Below are 17942 nucleotides of genomic sequence, written 5' to 3' on the forward strand. Positions count from 1 at the left end.
TCTGGTTTAAAGGGAGTGGAGGGTGAAGAGAGTCTGTTTTAAGGGGATTGGAGGGTGAAGAGTGTCTGGTTTAAGGGGAGTGGAGGGTGAAGAGAGTCTGGTTTAAGGGGAGTGGCGGGTGAAGAAAGTCTGGTTTAAGAGGAGTGGAGGGTGAAGAGAGTCTGGCTTAAGGGGAGTGCAGGGTGAAGAGAGTCTGGTTTAAGAGGAGTGGAGGGTGAAGAGAGTCTGGTTTAAGGGGAGTGGAGGGTGAAGAGAGTCTGGTTTAAGGGGAGTGGAGCGTGACGAGAGTCTGGTTTAAGGGGAGTGGAGGGTGAAGAGAGTCTGGTTTAAGGGGAGTGGAGGGTGAAGTGAGTCTGGTTTAAGGGGAGTGGAGGGTGAAGAGAGTCTGGTTTAAGGGGAGTGGAGGGTGAAGAGATTCTGGTTTAAGGGGAGTGGTGGGTGAAGAGAGTCTGGTTTAAGGGGAGTGGAGGGTGAAGAGAATCTGGTTTAAGGGGAGTGGAGGGTGAAGAGGGTCTGGTTTAAGCGGGGTGGAGGGTGAAGAGAGTCTGGTTTAAGAGGAGTGGAGGGTGAAGAGAGTCTGGTTTAAGAGGAGTGGAGGGTGAAGAGAGTCTGGTTTAAGGGGAGTGGAGGGTGAAGTGAGTCTGGTTAAGGGGAGTGGAAGGTGAAGAGAGCCTGGTTTAAGGGGTGTGGAGGGTGAAGAGAGTCTGGTTTAAGGGGCGTGGAAGGGAAAGAGAGTCTGGTTTAAGGGGAGTGGAGGGGGAAGAGAGTCTGGTTTAAGGGGAGAGCAAGGTGAAGAGACTCTGGTTCAAGGGGAGTGGAGGATGAAGAGAGTCTGGTTTAAGAGGAGTGGAGGGTGAAGAGAGTCTGGTTTATGAGGAGTGGAGGGTGAAGAGAGTGTGGTTTAAGAGGAGTGGAGTGTGAAGAGAGTCTGGTTTAAGGGGAGTGGAGGGTGAAGTGAGTCTGGTTTATGGGGAGTGGAAGGTGAAGAGAGCCTGGTTTAAGGGGAGAGGAGAGTGAAGAGAGTCTGGTTTAAGAGGAGTGGAGGGTGAAGTGAGTCTGGTTTAAGGGGAGTGGAAGGTGAAGAGAGCCTGGTTTAAGGGGAGTGGAGGGTGCAGTGAGTCTGGTTTCAGGGGAGTGGAAGGTGAAGAGAGCCTGGTTTAAGGGAGTGGAAGGTGAAGAGAGCTTGGTTTAAGGGGAGTGGAGGGTGAAGAGAGTCTGGTTTAAGGGGAGTGGAGGGTGAAGTGAGTCTGGTTTAAGGGGAGTGGAAGGTGAAGAGAGTCTGGTTTAAGCGGAGTGGAGGGTGAAGAGAGTCTGGTTTAAGGGGAGTGGAGGGGGAAGGGAGTCTGGTTTAAAGGGAGTGGAAGGTGAAGAGAGCCTGGTTTAAGGGGAGTGGAGGTTGAAGAGAGTCTGGTTTAAGGGGAGTGGAGTTGGAAGAGAGTCTGGTTTAAGGGGAGAGGAAGGTGAAGAGAGTCTGGTTTAAGGGGAGTGGAGGGTGAAGAGAGTCTGGTTTAAGAGGAGTGGAGGGTGAAGAGAGCCTGGTTTAAGAGGAGTGGAGGGTGAAGAGAGTCTGGTTTAAGGGGAGTGGAGGGTGAAGAGAGTCTGGTTTAAGAGGAGTGGAGGGTGAGGAGAGTCTGGTTTAAGAGGAGTGGAGGGTGAAGAGAGTCTGGTTTAAGAGGAGTGGAGGGTGTAGAAAGTCTGGTTTAAGAGGGGTGGAGGGTGAAGAGAGTCTGGTTTAAGGGGAGTGGAGGGTGAAGAGAGTCTGGTTTAAGGGGAGTGGATGGTGAAGAGTGTCTGGTTTAAGGGGAGTGGACGGTGAAGAGAGTCTGGATTAAGGAGAGTGGAGGGTGAAGAGAGTCTGGTTTAAGAGGAGTGGAGGGTGAGGAGGGTCTGGTTTAAGAGGAGTGGAGGGTGAAGAGAGTCTGGTTTAATGGGAGTGGAAGGTGAAGAGAGCCTGGTTTAAGGGGAGTGGAGGGTGAAGTGTGTCTGGTTTAAGGGGAGTGGAAGGTGAAGAGAGCCTTGTTTGAGGGGAGTGGAAGGTGAAGAGAGCCTGGTTTAAGGGGAGTGGAGGGTGAAGAGAGTCTGGTTTAAGGGGAGTGGAGGGTGAAGTGAGTCTGGTTTAAGGGGAGTGGAAGGTGAAGAGAGTCTGGTTTAAGAGGAGTGGAGGGTGAAGAGAGTCTGGTTTAAGGGGAGTGGAAGGTGAAGAGAGCCTGGTTTAAGCGGAGTGGAGGGTGAAGAGAGTCTGGTTTAAGGGGAGTGGAGGGGGAAGAGAGTCTGGTTTAAGGGGAGAGGAAGGTGAAGAGAGTCGGGTTTAAGGGGAGTGGAGGGTGAAGAGAGTCTGGTTTAAGAGGAGTGGAGGGTGAAGAGAGTCTGGTTTAAGAGGAGTGGAGGGTGAAGAGAGTCTGGTTTAAGGGGAGTGGAGTGTGAAGAGAGTCTGGTTTAAGGGGAGTGGATGGTGAAGAGTGTCTGGTTTAAGGGGAGTGGATGGTGAAGAGAGTCTGGATTAAGGGGAGTGGAGGGTGAAGTGAGTCTGGTTTAAGGGGAGTGGAGGGTGAAGAGAGTCTGGTTTAAGAGGAGTGGAGGGTGGGAAGAGTCTGGTTAAAGAGGAGTGGAGGGTGAAGAGAGTTTGGTTTAAGGGGAGTGGAGAGTGAAGAGAGTCTGGTTTAAGAGGAGTGGAGGGTGAAGAGAGTCAGGTTTACGGGGAGTGGAGAGTGAAGAGAGTCTGGTTTAAGGGGAATGGAGGGTGAAGAGAGTCTGGTTTAAGAGGAGTGGAGGGTAAAGAGAGTCTGGTTTAAGCGGAGCGGATGGTGAAGAGAGTCTGGTTTAAGAGGATTGGAGGGTGAAGAGTGTCTGGTTTAAGGGGAGTGGAGGGTGAAGAGAGTCTGTTTTAAGGGGATTGGAGGGTGAAGAGTGTCTGGTTTAAGGGGAGTGGAGGGTGAAGTGGGTCTGGTTTAAGGGGAGTGGAGGGTGAAGAGAGTCTGTTTTAAGAGGAGTGGAGTGTAAAGAGAGTCTGGCTAAAGGGGAGTGCAGGGTGAAGAGAGTCTGGTTTAAGAGGAGTGGAGTGTGAAGAGAGTCTGGTTTAAGGGGAGTGGAGGGTGAAGAGAGTCTGGTTTAAGGGGAGTGGAGCGTGACGAGTGTCTGGTTTAAGGGGAGTGGAGGGTGAAGAGAGTCTGGTTTAAGGGGAGTGGAGGGTGAAGTGAGTCTGGTTTAAGGGGAGTGGAGGGTGAAGAGAGTCTGGTTTAAGGGGAGTGGAGGGTGAAGAGATTCTGGTTCAAGGGGAGTGGTGGGTGAAGAGAGTCTGGTTTAAGGGGAGTGGAGGGTGAAGAGAGTCTGGTTTAAGGGGAGTGGAGGGTGAAGAGGGTCTGGTTTAAGCGGAGTGGAGGGTGAAGAGAGTCTGGTTTAAGAGGAGTGGAGGGTGAAGAGAGTCTGGTTTAAGTGGAGTGGAGGGTGAAGAGAGTCTGGTTTAAGGGGAGTGGAGGGTGAAGTGAGTCTGGTTTAAGGGGAGTGGAAGGTGAAGAGAGCCTGGTTTAAGGGGTGTGGAGGGGGAAGAGAGTCTGGTTTAAGGGGAGAGCAAGGTGAAGAGACTCTGGTTCAAGGGGAGTGGAGGATGAAGATAGTCTGGTTTAAGAGGAGTGGAGGGTGAAGAGAGTCTGGTTTATGAGGAGTGGAGGGTGAAGAGAGTGTGGTTTAAGAGGAGTGGAGTGTGAAGAGAGTTTGGTTTAAGGGGAGTGGAGGGTGAAGTGAGTCTGGTTTAAGGGGAGTGGAAGGTGAAGAGAGCCTGGTTTAAGGGGAGTGGAGGGTGAAGAGAGTCTGGTTTAAGAGGAGTGGAGGGTGAAGTGAGTCTGGTTTAAGGGGAGTGGAAGGTGAAGAGAGCCTGGTTTAAGGGGAGTGGAGGGTGAAGTGAGTCTGGTTTAAGGGGAGTGGAAGGTGAAGAGAGCCTGGTTTAAGGGGAGTGGAAGGTGAAGAGAGCCTGGTTTAAGGGGAGTGGAGGGTGAAGAGAGTCTGGTTTAAGGGGAGTGGAGGGTGAAGTGAGTCTGGTTTAAGGGGAGTGGAAGGTGAAGAGAGTCTGGTTTAAGAGGAGTGGAGGGTGAAGAGAGTCTGGTTTAAGGGGAGTGGAAGGTGAAGAGAGCCTGGTTTAAGGGGAGTGGAGGGTGAAGAGAGTCTGGTTTAAGGGGAGTGGAGGGGGAAGAGAGTCTGGTTTAAGGGGAGAGGAAGGTGAAGAGAGTCTGGTTTAAGGGGAGTGGAGGGTGAAGAGAGTCTGGTTTAAGAGGAGTGGAGGGTGAAGAGAGCCTGGTTTAAGAGGAGTGGAGGGTGAAGAGAGTCTGGTTTAAGGGGAGTGGAGGGTGAAGGGAGTCTGGATTAAGGAGAGTGGAGGGTGAAGAGAGTCTGGTTTAAGGGGAGTGGAGGGTGAAGAGAGTCTGGTTTAAGAGGAGTGGAGGGTGAAGAGAGTCTGGTTTAAGGGGAGTGGAGGGTGAAGAGCGTCTGGTTTAAGGGGAGTGGATGGTGAAGAGTGTCTGGTTTAAGGGGAGTGGACGGTGAAGAGAGTCTGGATTAAGGAGAGTGGACGGTGAAGAGAGCCTGGTTTAAGGGGAGTGGAGGGTGAAGAGAGTCTGGTTTAAGAGGAGTGGAGGGTGAGGAGGGTCTGGTTTAAGAGGAGTGGAGGGTGAAGGGAGTCTGGTTTAAGTGGAGTGGAGGGTGAAGAGAGTCTGGTTTAAGAGGAGTGGAGGGTGAAGAGAGTCAGGTTTACGGGGAGTGGAGGGTGAAGAGAGTCTGGTTTAAGGGGAGTGGAGGGTGAAGAGAGTCTGGTTTAAGAGGAGTGGAGGGTGAAGAGAGTCTGGTTTAAGCGGAGCGGATGGTGAAGAGAGTCTGTTTTAAGGGGATTGAAGGGTGAAGAGTGTCTGGTTTAAGGGGAGTGGAGGGTGAAGAGAGTCTGGTTTAAGGGGAGTGGAGGGTGAAGAGAGTCTGGTTTAAGAGGAGTGGAGGGTGAAGAGAGTCTGGTTTAAGGGGAGTGCAGGGTGAAGAGAGTCTGGTTTAAGAGGATTGGAGGGTGAAGAGAGCCTGGTTTAAGAGGAGTGGAGTGTGAAGAGAGTCTGGTTTAAGGGGAGTGGAGGGTGAAGAGATTCTGGTTTAAGGGGAGTGGTGGGTGAAGAGAGTCTGGTTTAAGGGGAGTGGAGGGTGAAGAGAGTCTGGTTTAAGGGGAGTGGAGGGTGAAGAGAGTCTGGTTTAAGAGGAGTGGAGGGTGAAGAGAGTCTGGTTTAAGAGGAGTGGAGGGTGAAGAGAGTCTGGTTTAAGAGGAGTGGTGGGTGAAGTGAGCCTGGTTTAAGGGGAGTGGAGGGTAAAGTGAGTCTGGTTTAAGGGGAGTGGAAGGTGAAGAGAGTCTGGATAAGGGGACTGGAGGGTGAAGAGAGTCTGGTTTAAGGGGAGTGGAGGGTGAATTGAGTCTGGTTTAAGGGGAGTGGAAGGTGAAGAGAGTCTGGTTTAAGGGGAGTGGAGGGGGAAGAGAGTCTGGTTTAAGGGGAGAGCAAGGTGAAGAGAGTCTGGTTTAAGGGGAGTGGAGGGTGAAGAGAGTCTGGTTTAAGAGGAGTGGAGGGTGAAGAGAGTCTGGTTTAAGAGGAGTGGAGGGTGAAGAGAGTCTGGTTTAAGGGGAGTGGAGGGTGAAGAGAGTCTGGTTTAAGGGGAGTGGATGGTGAAGATTGTCTGGTTTAAGGGGAGTGGAGGGTGAAGTGAGCCTGGATTAAGGGGAGTGGAGGGTGAAGAGAGTCTGGTTTAAGGGGAGTGGAGGGTGAAGAGAGTCTGGTTTAAGGGGAGTGGAGGGTGAAGAGAGTCTGGTTTAAGGGGAGTGGAGGGTGAAGAGAGTCTGGTTTAAGAGGAGTGGAGGGTGAGGCGAGTCTGGTTTAAGAGGAGTGGAGGGTGAAGAGAGTCTGGTTTAAGGGGAGTGGAGGGTGAAGAGAGTCTGGTTTAAGGGGAGTGGAGCGTGAAGAGAGTCTGGTTTTAGAGGAGTGGAGTTTAAAGAGAATCTGGTGTAAGAGGAGTGGAGGGTGAAGAGAGTCTGGTTTAAGAGGAGCAGATGGTGAAGAGAGTCTGGTTTAAGGTGATTGGAGGGTGAAGAGTGTCTGGTTTAAGGGTAGTGGAGGGTGAAGAGAGTCTGGTTTAATAGGAGTGGAGGGTGAAGAGAGTCTGGTTTAAGAGGAGTGGAGGGTGAAGTGAGTCTGGTTTAAGGGGAGTGGAGGGTGAAGAGAGTCTTGTTTAAGGGGAGTGGAGGGTGAAGAGAGTCTGGTTTAAGGGGAGTGGAGGGTTACGAGAGTCTGGTTTAAGGGGAGTGGAGGGTGAAGAGAGTCTGGTTTAAGGGGAGTGGAGGGTGAAGTGAGTCTGGTTTAAGGGGAGTGGAGGGTGAAGAGAGTCTGGTTTAAGGGCAGTGGAGGGTGAAGAGAGTCTAGTTTAAGGGGAGTGGAGGGTGACGAGAGTCTGGTTTAAGGGGAGTGGAGGGTGAAGAGAGTCTGGTTTAAGGGGAGTGGAGGGTGAAGTGAGTCTGGTTTAAGGGGAGTGGAGGGTGACGAGAGTCTGGTTTAAGGGGAGTGGAGGGTGAAGAGATTCTGGTTTAAGGGGAGTGGTGGGTGAAGAGAGTCTGCTTGAAGGGGAGTGGAGTGTGAAGAGAGTCTGGTTTAAGGGGAGTGGAGGATGAACATATTCTGTTTTAAGGGGAGTGGTGGGTGAAAAGAGTGTGGTTTAAGCGGAGTGGAGGGTGAAGAGAGTCTGGTTTAAGAGGACTGGAAGGTGAAGAGAGTCTGGTTTAAGAGGAGTGGAGGGTAAGAGAGTCTGGTTTAAGGGGAGTGGAGGGTGATGAGTGTCTGGTTTAAGGGGAGTGGAGTGTGAAGAGAGTCTGGTTTCAGGGGAGTGGAGGGTGAAGAGAGTCTGGTTTAAGAGGAGTGGAGGGTGAGGAGAGTCTGGTTTAAGAGGAGTGGAGGGTGAAGAGAGACTGGTTTAAGTGGAGTGGAGGGTGAAGTGAGTCTGGTTTAAGAGGAGTGGAGGGTGAAGAGAGTCTGGTTTAAGGGGAGTGGAGTGTGACGAGAGTCTGGTTTAAGGGGAGTGGAGGGTGAAGAGAGTCTGGTTTTAGAGGAGTGGAGGGTGAAGAGAGTCTGGTTTAAGGGGAGTGGAGGGTGAAGAGAGTCTGGTTTAAGGGGAGTGGAGGGTGAGGAGAGTCTGGTTTAAGAGGAGTGGAGGGTGAAGAGAGTCTGGTTTAAGGGGAGTGGAGGGTGAGGAGAGTCTGGTTTAAGGCGAGTGGAGGGTGAAGTGAATCTGGTTTAAGGGGAGTGGAGGGTGAAGAGAGTCTGGTTTAAGGGGAGTGGAGTGTGAAGAGAGTCTTGTTTAAGGGGAGTGGAGGGTGAAGAGAGTCTGGTTTAAGTGGAGTGGAGGGTGGAGGGAGTCTGGTTTAAGGGGAGTGGAGGGTGAAGAGAGTCTGGTTTAAGGGGAGTGGAGGGTGAAGAGTGTCTGGTTTAAGGGGAGTGGAGGGTGAAGAGAGTCTGGTTTAAGAGGAGTGGAGGGTGAAGAGAGTCTGGTTTAAGGGGTGTTGAAGGTGAAGAGAGTCTGGTTTAAGAGGAGTGGAGGGTGAAGAGAATCTGGTTAAAGGGGAGTGGAATGTGAAGAGAGTCTGGTTTAAGAGGAGCGAATGGTGAAGAGAGTCTGGTTTAAGGGGAGTGGAGGGTGAAGAGAGTCTGGTTTAAGAGGAGTGGAGGGTGAAGAGAGTCTGGTTTAAGTGGAGTGGAGGGTGAGGAGAGTCTGGTTTCAGAGGAGTGGAGGGTGAAGCGAGTCTGGTTTAAGGGGAGTGGAGGTGAAGAGAGTCTGGTTTAAGAGGAGTGGAGGGTGAAGAGAGTCTGGTTTAAGGGGAGTGGAGGGTGAAGAGAGTCTGGTTTAAGGGGAGTGGAGGGTGAAGAAAGTCTGGTTTAAGAGGAGTGGAGGGTGAAGAGAGTCTGGTTTAAGAGGAGTGGAGGGTGAAGAGTGTCTTTTTAAGGGGAGTGGAGGGTGAAGAGAGTCTGGTTTAAGGGGAGTGGAGGGTGAAGAGAGTCTGGTTTAAGGGGAGTGGAGGGTGAAGAGAGTCTGGTTTAAGAGGACTGGAAGGTGAAGAGAGTCTGGATTAAGAGGAGTGGAGGGTGAAGAGAATCTGGTTTAAGGGGAGTGGATGGTGAAGCGAGTCTGGTTTAAGGGGAGTGGAAGGTGAAGAGAGTCTGGTTTAAGGGGAGTGGAGGGTGAAGAGAGTCTGGTTTATGGGGAGTGGAGGGAGAAGAGAGTCTGATTTAAGGGGAGTGGAGGGTGAAGAGAGTCTGGTTTAAGGGGAGTGGAGGGTGAAGAGAGTCTGGTTTAAGGGGAGTGGAGGGTGAAGAAAGTCTGGTTTAAGGGGAGTGGAGGGTGAAGAGAGTCTGGTTTAAGGGGAGTGGAGCGTGAAGAGAGTCTGGTTTAAGGGGAGTGGAGGGTGAACAGAGTCTGGTTTAAGGGGAGTGGAGGGTGAAGCGAGTCTGGTTTAAGGGGAGTGGAGGGTGAAGAGTGTCTTGTTTAAGGGGAGTGGAGTGTGAAGGGAGTCTGGTTTAAGAGGAGTGGAGGGTGAAGAGAGTCTGGTTTAAGGGGATTGGAAGGTGAAGAGAGTCTTGTTTAAGGGGAGACAAGGGTGAAGAGAGTCTGGTTTAAGGGGAGTGGAGGGTGAAGAGAGTCTGGTTTAAGAGGAGTGGAGGGTGAAGAGAGTCTGGTTTAAGGGGAGTGGAGGGTGAAGTGAGTCATGTTTAAGGGGAGTGGAGGGTGAAGAGGGTCTGGTTTAAGAGGAGTGGAGGGTGAAGAGAGTCTGGTTTAAGGGGAGTGGAGGGTGAAGAGAGTCTGGTATAAGGGGAGTGGAGGGTGAAGAGAGTCTGGTTTAAGAGGAGTGAAGGGTGAAGAGAGTCTGGATTAAGGAGAGTGGAGGGTGAAGAGAGCCTGGTTTAAGGGGAGTGGAGGGTGAAGAGAGTCTGGTTTAAGAGGAGTGGAGGGTGAGGAGAGTCTGGTTTAAGAGGAGTGGAGGGTGAAGAGAGTCTGGTTTAAGGGGAGTGGAAGGTGAAGAGAGCCTGGTTTAAGGGGAGTGGAGGGTGAAGTGAGTCTGGTTTAAGGGGAGTGGAAGGTGAAGAGAGCCTGGTTTAAGGGGAGTGGAAGGTGAAGAGAGCCTGGTTTAAGGGGAGTGGAGGGTGAAGAGAGTCTGGTTTAAGGGGAGTGGAGGGTGAAGTGAGTCTGGTTTAAGGGGAGTGGAAGGTGAAGAGAGTCTGGTTTAAGAGGAGTGGAGGGTGAAGAGAGTCTGGTTTAAGGGGAGTGGAAGGTGAAGAGAGCCTGGTTTAAGGGGAGTGGAGGGTGAAGAGAGTCTGGTTTAAGGGGAGTGGAGGGGGAAGAGAGTCTGGTTTAAGGGGAGAGGAAGGTGAAGAGAGTCGTGTTTAAGGGGAGTGGAGGGTGAAGAGAGTCTGGTTTAAGAGGAGTGGAGGGTGAAGAGAGTCTGGTTTAAGAGGAGTGGAGGGTGAAGAGAGTCTGGTTTAAGGGGAGTAGAGTGTGAAGAGAGTCTGGTTTAAGGGGAGTGGATGGTGAAGTGTGTCTGGTTTAAGGGGAGTGGATGGTGAAGAGACTCTGGATTAAGGGGAGTGGAGGGTGAAGAGAGTCTGGTTTAAGGGGAGTGGAGGGTGAAGAGAGTCTGGTTTAAGAGGAGTGTAGGGTGAGAAGAGTCTGGTTTAAGAGGAGTGGAGGGTGAAGAGAGTTTGGTTTAAGGGGAGTGGAGAGTGAAGAGAGTCTGGTTTAAGAGGAGTGGAGGGTGAAGTGAGTCAGGTTTACGGGGAGTGGAGAGTGAAGAGAGTCTGGTTTAAGGGGAATGGAGGGTGAAGAGAGTCTGGTTTAAGAGGAGTGGAGGGTGAAGAGAGTCTGGTTTAAGCGGAGCGGATGGTGAAGAGAGTCTGGTTTAAGAGGATTGGAGGGTGAAGTGTGTCTGGTTTAAGGGGAGTGGAGGGTGAAGAGAGTCTGTTTTAAGGGGATTGGAGGGTGAAGAGTGTCTGGATTAAGGGGAGTGGAGGGTGAAGAGAGTCTGGTTTAAGTGAAGTGGAGGGTGAAGAGAGTCTGGTTTAAGAGGAGTGGAGGGTGAAGAGAGTCTGGTTTAAGGGGAGTGGAGGGGGAAGGGAGTCTGGTTTAAAGGGAGTGGAAGGTGAAGAGAGCCTGGTTTAAGGGGAGTGGAGGGTGAAGAGAATCTGGTTTAAGGGGAGTGGAGGGCGAAGAGAGTCTGGTTTAAGGGGAGAGGGAGGTGAAGAGAGTCTGGTTTAAGGGGAGTGGAGGGTGAAGAGTGTCTGGTTTAAGAGGAGTGGAGGGTTAAGAGAGCCTGGTTTAAGAGGAGTGGAGGGAGAAGAGAGTCTGGTTTAAGGGGAGTGGAGGGTGAAGGGAGTCTGGATTAAGGAGAGTGGAGGGTGAAGAGAGTCTGGTTTAAGGGGAGTGGAGGGTGAAGAGAGTCTGGTTTAAGAGGAGTGGAGGGTGAAGAGAGTCTGGTTTAAGAGGAGTGGAGGGTGAAGAGAGTCTGGTTTAAGGGGAGTGGAGGGTGAAGAGAGTCTGGTTTAAGGGGAGTGGAGGGTGAAGAGATTCTGGTTTAAGGGGAGTGGAGGGTGAAGAGAGTCTGGTTTAAGAGGAGTGGAGGGTGAGGCGAGTCTGGTTTAAGGGGAGTGGAGGGTGAAGAGAGTCTGGTTTAAGGGGAGTGGATGGTGAAGAGTGTCTGGTTTAAGTGGAGTGGACGGTGAAGAGAGTCTGGATTAAGGAGAGTGGAGGGTGAAGAGAGCCTGGTTTAAGCGGAGTGGAGGGTGAAGAGAGTCTGGTTTAAGAGGAGTGGAGGGTGAGGAGGGTCTGGTTTAAGAGGAGTGGAGGGTGAAGAGAGTCTGGTTTAAGGGGTGTGGAGGTTGAAGAGAGTCTGGTTTAAGAGGAGTGGAGGGTGAAGAGAGTCAGGTTTACGGGGAGTGGAGGGTGAAGAGAGTCTGGTTTAAGGGGAGTGGAGGGTGAAGAGAGTCTGGTTTAAGAGGAGTGGAGGGTGAAGAGAGTCTGGTTTAAGCAGAGCGGATGGTGAAGAGAGTCTGTTTTAAGGGGATTGAAGGGTGAAGAGTGTCTGGTTTAAGGGGAGTGGAGGGTGAAGAGAGTCTGGTTTAAGGGGAGTGGAGTGTGAAGAGAGTCTGGTTTAAGAGGAGTGGAGGGTGAAGAGAGTCTGGTTTAAGGGGAGTGCAGGGTGAAGAGAGTCTGGTTTAAGGGCAGTGGAGGGTGAAGAGATTCTGGTTTAAGGGGAGTGGTGGGTGAAGAGAGTCTGGTTTAAGAGGATTGGAGGGTCAAGAGAGCCTGGTTTAAGAGGAGTGGAGGGTGAAGAGAGTCTGGTTTAAGGGGAGTGGAGGGTGAAGAGATTCTGGTTTAAGGGGAGTGGTGGGTGAAGAGAGTCTGGTTTAAGGGGAGTGGAGGGTGAAGAGAGTCTGGTTTAAAGGGAGTGGAGGGTGAAGAGAGTCTGGTTTAAGCGGAGTGGAGGGTGAAGAGAGTCTGGTTTAAGAGGAGTGGAGGGTGAAGAAAGCCTGGTTTAAGAGGAGTGGAGGGTGAAGAGAGCCTGGTTTAAGGGGAGTGGAGGGTAAAGTGAGTCTGGTTTAAGGGGAGTGGAAGGTGAAGAGAGTCTGGATAAGGGGAGTGGAGGGTGAAGAGAGTCTGGTTTAAGGGGAGTGGAGGGTGAAGTGAGTCTGGTTTAAGGGGAGCGGAAGGTGAAGAGAGTCTGGTTTAAGGGGAGTGGAGGGGGAAGAGAGTCTGGTTCAAGGGGAGAGCAAGGTGAAGAGAGTCTGGTTTAAGGGGAGTGGAGGGTGCAGAGAGTCTGGTTGAAGAGGAGTGGAGGGTGAAGAGAGTCTGGTTTAAGAGGAGTGGAGGGTGAAGAGAGTCTGGTTTAAGGGGAGTGGAGGGTGAAGAGAGTCTGGTTTAAGGGGAGTGGATGGTGAAGAGTGTCTGGTTTAAGGGGAGTGGAGGGTGAAGTGAGCCTGGATTAAGGGGAGTGGAGAGTGAAGAGAGTCTGGTTTAAGGGGAGTGGAAGGTGAAGAGAGTCTGGTTTAAGGGGAGTGGAGGGTGAAGAGATTCTGGTTTAAGGGGAGTGGAGGGTGAAGAGAGTCTGGTTTAAGAGGAGTGGAGGGTGAGGCGAGTCTGGTTTAAGAGGAGTGGAGGGTGAAGAGAGTCTGGTTTAAGGGGAGTGGAGGGTGAAGAGAGTCTGGTTTAAGGGGAGTGGAGCGTGAAGAGAGTCTGGTTTTAGAGGAGTGGAGTTTAAAGAGAATCTGGTATAAGAGGAGTGGAGGGTGAAGGGAGTCTGGTTTAAGAGGAGCAGATGGTGAAGAGAGTCTGGTTTAAGGTGATTGGAGGGTGAAGAGTGTCTGTTTTAAGGGTAGTGGAGGGTGAAGAGAGTCTGGTTTAATAGGAGTGGAGGGTGAAGAGAGTCTGGTTTAAGAGGAGTGGAGGGTGAAGAGAGTCTGGTTTAAGGGGAGTGGAGGGTGAAGAGAGTCTTGTTTAAGGGGAGTGGAGGGTGAAGAGAGTCTGGTTTAAGGGGAGTGGAGGGTGACGAGAGTCTGGTTTAAGGGGAGTGGAGGGTGAAGAGAGTCTGGTTTAAGGGGAGTGGAGGGTGAAGTGAGTCTGGTTTAAGGGGAGTGCAGGGTGAAGAGAGTCTGGTTTAAGGGCAGTGGAGGGTGAAGAGAGTCTGGTTTAAGGGGAGTGGAGGGTGACGAGAGTCTGGTTTAAGGGGAGTGGAGGGTGAAGAGAGTCTGGTTTAAGGGGAGTGGAGGGTGAAGAGAGTCTGGTTTAAGGGGAGTGGAGGGTAAGAGAATCTGGTTTAAGGGGAGTGGAGGGTGATGAGTGTCTGGTTTAAGGGGAGTGGTGTGTGAAGGGAGTCTGGATTAAGGAGAGTGGAGGGTGAAGAGAGTCTGGTTTAAGGGGAGTGGAGGGTGAAGAGAGTCTGGTTTAAGAGGAGTGGAGGGTGAAGAGAGTCTGGTTTAAGAGGAGTGGAGGGTGAAGAGAGTCTGGTTTAAGGGGAGTGGAGGGTGAAGAGAGTCTGGTTTAAGGGGAGTGGATGGTGAAGAGTGTCTGGTTTAAGTGGAGTGGACGGTGAAGAGAGTCTGGATTAAGGAGAGTGGAGGGTGAAGAGAGCCTGGTTTAAGCGGAGTGGAGGGTGAAGAGAGTCTGGTTTAAGAGGAGTGGAGGGTGAGGAGGGTCTGGTTTAAGAGGAGTGGAGGGTGAAGAGAGTCAGGTTTACGGGGAGTGGAGGGTGAAGAGAGTCTGGTTTAAGGGGAGTGGAGGGTGAAGAGAGTCTGGTTTAAGAGGAGTGGAGGGTGAAGAGAGTCTGGTTTAAGCAGAGCGGATGGTGAAGAGAGTCTGTTTTAAGGGGATTGAAGGGTGAAGAGTGTCTGGTTTAAGGGGAGTGGAGGGTGAAGAGAGTCTGGTTTAAGGGGAGTGGAGTGTGAAGAGAGTCTGGTTTAAGAGGAGTGGAGGGTGAAGAGAGTCTGGTTTAAGGGGAGTGCAGGGTGAAGAGAGTCTGGTTTAAGGGCAGTGGAGGGTGAAGAGATTCTGGTTTAAGGGGAGTGGTGGGTGAAGAGAGTCTGGTTTAATAGGATTGGAGGGTCAAGAGAGCCTGGTTTAAGAGGAGTGGAGGGTGAAGAGAGTCTGGTTTAAGGGGAGTGGAGGGTGAAGAGATTCTGGTTTAAGGGGAGTGGTGGGTGAAGAGAGTCTGGTTTAAGGGGAGTGGAGGGTGAAGAGAGTCTGGTTTAAAGGGAGTGGAGGGTGAAGAGAGTCTGGTTTAAGCGGAGTGGAGGGTGAAGAGAGTCTGGTTTAAGAGGAGTGGAGGGTGAAGAAAGCCTGGTTTAAGAGGAGTGGAGGGTGAAGAGAGCCTGGTTTAAGGGGAGTGGAGGGTAAAGTGAGTCTGGTTTAAGGGGAGTGGAAGGTGAAGAGAGTCTGGATAAGGGGAGTGGAGGGTGAAGAGAGTCTGGTTTAAGGGGAGTGGAGGGTGAAGTGAGTCTGGTTTAAGGGGAGTGGAAGGTGAAGAGAGTCTGGTTTAAGGGGAGTGGAGGGGGAAGAGAGTCTGGTTCAAGGGGAGAGCAAGGTGAAGAGAGTCTGGTTTAAGGGGAGTGGAGGGTGCAGAGAGTCTGGTTGAAGAGGAGTGGAGGGTGAAGAGAGTCTGGTTTAAGAGGAGTGGAGGGTGAAGAGAGTCTGGTTTAAGGGGAGTGGAGGGTGAAGAGAGTCTGGTTTAAGGGGAGTGGATGGTGAAGAGTGTCTGGTTTAAGGGGAGTGGAGGGTGAAGTGAGCCTGGATTAAGGGGAGTGGAGGGTGAAGAGAGTCTGGTTTAAGGAGAGTGGAAGGTGAAGAGAGTCTGGTTTAAGGGGAGTGGAGGGTGAAGAGATTCTGGTTTAAGGGGAGTGGAGGGTGAAGATAGTCTGGTTTAAGAGGAGTGGAGGGTGAGGCGAGTCTGGTTTAAGAGGAGTGGAGGGTGAAGAGAGTCTGGTTTAAGGGGAGTGGAGGGTGAAGAGAGTCTGGTTTAAGGGGAGTGGAGCGTGAAGAGAGTCTGGTTTAAGAGGAGTGGAGGGTGAAGAGAGTCTGGTTTAAGGGGAGTGGAGGGTGAAGAGAGTCTGGTTTAAGGGGAGTGGAGGGTGAAGAGAGTCTGGTTTAAGGGGAGTGGAGGGTGAAGAGAGTCTGGTTTAAGAGGAGTGGAGGGTGAAGAGAGTCTGGTTTAAGAGGAGTGGAGGGTGAAGAGAGTCTGGTTTAAGGGGAGTGGAGGGTGAAGAGAGTCTGGTTTAAGGGGAGTGGAGGGTGAAGAGATTCTGGTTTAAGGGGAGTGGAGGGTGAAGAGAGTCTGGTTTAAGAGGAGTGGAGGGTGAGGCGAGTCTGGTTTAAGGGGAGTGGAGGGTGAAGAGAGTCTGGTTTAAGGGGAGTGGATGGTGAAGAGTGTCTGGTTTAAGTGGAGTGGACGGTGAAGAGAGTCTGGATTAAGGAGAGTGGAGGGTGAAGAGAGCCTGGTTTAAGCGGAGTGGAGGGTGAAGAGAGTCTGGTTTAAGAGGAGTGGAGGGTGAGGAGGGTCTGGTTTAAGAGGAGTGGAGGGTGAAGAGAGTCTGGTTTAAGGGGTGTGGAGGTTGAAGAGAGTCTGGTTTAAGAGGAGTGGAGGGTGAAGAGAGTCAGGTTTACGGGGAGTGGAGGGTGAAGAGAGTCTGGTTTAAGGGGAGTGGAGGGTGAAGAGAGTCTGGTTTAAGAGGAGTGGAGGGTGAAGAGAGTCTGGTTTAAGCAGAGCGGATGGTGAAGAGAGTCTGTTTTAAGGGGATTGAAGGGTGAAGAGTGTCTGGTTTAAGGGGAGTGGAGGGTGAAGAGAGTCTGGTTTAAGGGGAGTGGAGTGTGAAGAGAGTCTGGTTTAAGAGGAGTGGAGGGTGAAGAGAGTCTGGTTTAAGGGGAGTGCAGGGTGAAGAGAGTCTGGTTTAAGGGCAGTGGAGGGTGAAGAGATTCTGGTTTAAGGGGAGTGGTGGGTGAAGAGAGTCTGGTTTAAGAGGATTGGAGGGTCAAGAGAGCCTGGTTTAAGAGGAGTGGAGGGTGAAGAGAGTCTGGTTTAAGGGGAGTGGAGGGTGAAGAGATTCTGGTTTAAGGGGAGTGGTGGGTGAAGAGAGTCTGGTTTAAGGGGAGTGGAGGGTGAAGAGAGTCTGGTTTAAAGGGAGTGGAGGGTGAAGAGAGTCTGGTTTAAGCGGAGTGGAGGGTGAAGAGAGTCTGGTTTAAGAGGAGTGGAGGGTGAAGAAAGCCTGGTTTAAGAGGAGTGGAGGGTGAAGAGAGCCTGGTTTAAGGGGAGTGGAGGGTAAAGTGAGTCTGGTTTAAGGGGAGTGGAAGGTGAAGAGAGTCTGGATAAGGGGAGTGGAGGGTGAAGAGAGTCTGGTTTAAGGGGAGTGGAGGGTGAAGTGAGTCTGGTTTAAGGGGAGCGGAAGGTGAAGAGAGTCTGGTTTAAGGGGAGTGGAGGGGGAAGAGAGTCTGGTTCAAGGGGAGAGCAAGGTGAAGAGAGTCTGGTTTAAGGGGAGTGGAGGGTGCAGAGAGTCTGGTTGAAGAGGAGTGGAGGGTGAAGAGAGTCTGGTTTAAGAGGAGTGGAGGGTGAAGAGAGTCTGGTTTAAGGGGAGTGGAGGGTGAAGAGAGTCTGGTTTAAGGGGAGTGGATGGTGAAGAGTGTCTGGTTTAAGGGGAGTGGAGGGTGAAGTGAGCCTGGATTAAGGGGAGTGGAGGGTGAAGAGAGTCTGGTTTAAGGGGAGTGGAAGGTGAAGAGAGTCTGGTTTAAGGGGAGTGGAGGGTGAAGAGATTCTGGTTTAAGGGGAGTGGAGGGTGAAGAGAGTCTGGTTTAAGAGGAGTGGAGGGTGAGGCGAGTCTGGTTTAAGAGGAGTGGAGGGTGAAGAGAGTCTGGTTTAAGGGGAGTGGAGGGTGAAGAGAGTCTGGTTTAAGGGGAGTGGAGCGTGAAGAGAGTCTGGTTTTAGAGGAGTGGAGTTTAAAGAGAATCTGGTATAAGAGGAGTGGAGGGTGAAGGGAGTCTGGTTTAAGAGGAGCAGATGGTGAAGAGAGTCTGGTTTAAGGTGATTGGAGGGTGAAGAGTGTCTGTTTTAAGGGTAGTGGAGGGTGAAGAGAGTCTGGTTTAATAGGAGTGGAGGGTGAAGAGAGTCTGGTTTAAGAGGAGTGGAGGGTGAAGAGAGTCTGGTTTAAGGGGAGTGGAGGGTGAAGAGAGTCTTGTTTAAGGGGAGTGGAGGGTGAAGAGAGTCTGGTTTAAGGGGAGTGGAGGGTGACGAGAGTCTGGTTTAAGGGGAGTGGAGGGTGAAGAGAGTCTGGTTTAAGGGGAGTGGAGGGTGAAGTGAGTCTGGTTTAAGGGGAGTGCAGGGTGAAGAGAGTCTGGTTTAAGGGCAGTGGAGGGTGAAGAGAGTCTGGTTTAAGGGGAGTGGAGGGTGACGAGAGTCTGGTTTAAGGGGAGTGGAGGGTGAAGAGAGTCTGGTTTAAGGGGAGTGGAGGGTGAAGAGAGTCTGGTTTAAGGGGAGTGGAGGGTAAGAGAATCTGGTTTAAGGGGAGTGGAGGGTGATGAGTGTCTGGTTTAAGGGGAGTGGTGTGTGAAGGGAGTCTGGATTAAGGAGAGTGGAGGGTGAAGAGAGTCTGGTTTAAGGGGAGTGGAGGGTGAAGAGAGTCTGGTTTAAGAGGAGTGGAGGGTGAAGAGAGTCTGGTTTAAGAGGAGTGGAGGGTGAAGAGAGTCTGGTTTAAGGGGAGTGGAGGGTGAAGAGAGTCTGGTTTAAGGGGAGTGGATGGTGAAGAGTGTCTGGTTTAAGTGGAGTGGACGGTGAAGAGAGTCTGGATTAAGGAGAGTGGAGGGTGAAGAGAGCCTGGTTTAAGCGGAGTGGAGGGTGAAGAGAGTCTGGTTTAAGAGGAGTGGAGGGTGAGGAGGGTCTGGTTTAAGAGGAGTGGAGGGTGAAGAGAGTCTGGTTTAAGGGGAGTGGAGGTTGAAGAGAGTCTGGTTTAAGAGGAGTGGAGGGTGAAGAGAGTCAGGTTTACGGGGAGTGGAGGGTGAAGAGAGTCTGGTTTAAGGGGAGTGGAGGGTGAAGAGAGTCTGGTTTAAGAGGAGTGGAGGGTGAAGAGAGTCTGGTTTAAGCAGAGCGGATGGTGAAGAGAGTCTGTTTTAAGGGGATTGAAGGGTGAAGAGTGTCTGGTTTAAGGGGAGTGGAGGGTGAAGAGAGTCTGGTTTAAGGGGAGTGGAGTGTGAAGAGAGTCTGGTTTAAGAGGAGTGGAGGGTGAAGAGAGTCTGGTTTAAGGGGAGTGCAGGGTGAAGAGAGTCTGGTTTAAGGGCAGTGGAGGGGGAAGAGATTCTGGTTTAAGGGGAGTGGTGGGTGAAGAGAGTCTGGTTTAAGAGGATTGGAGGGTCAAGAGAGC

This window comes from Somniosus microcephalus, chromosome 11 (genome assembly GCF_052327205.1).
Source record: "Somniosus microcephalus isolate GS21.2 chromosome 11, FLI_Smic_1.0, whole genome shotgun sequence".
In the NCBI taxonomy this organism is placed as follows: Eukaryota; Metazoa; Chordata; class Chondrichthyes; order Squaliformes; family Somniosidae; genus Somniosus; species Somniosus microcephalus.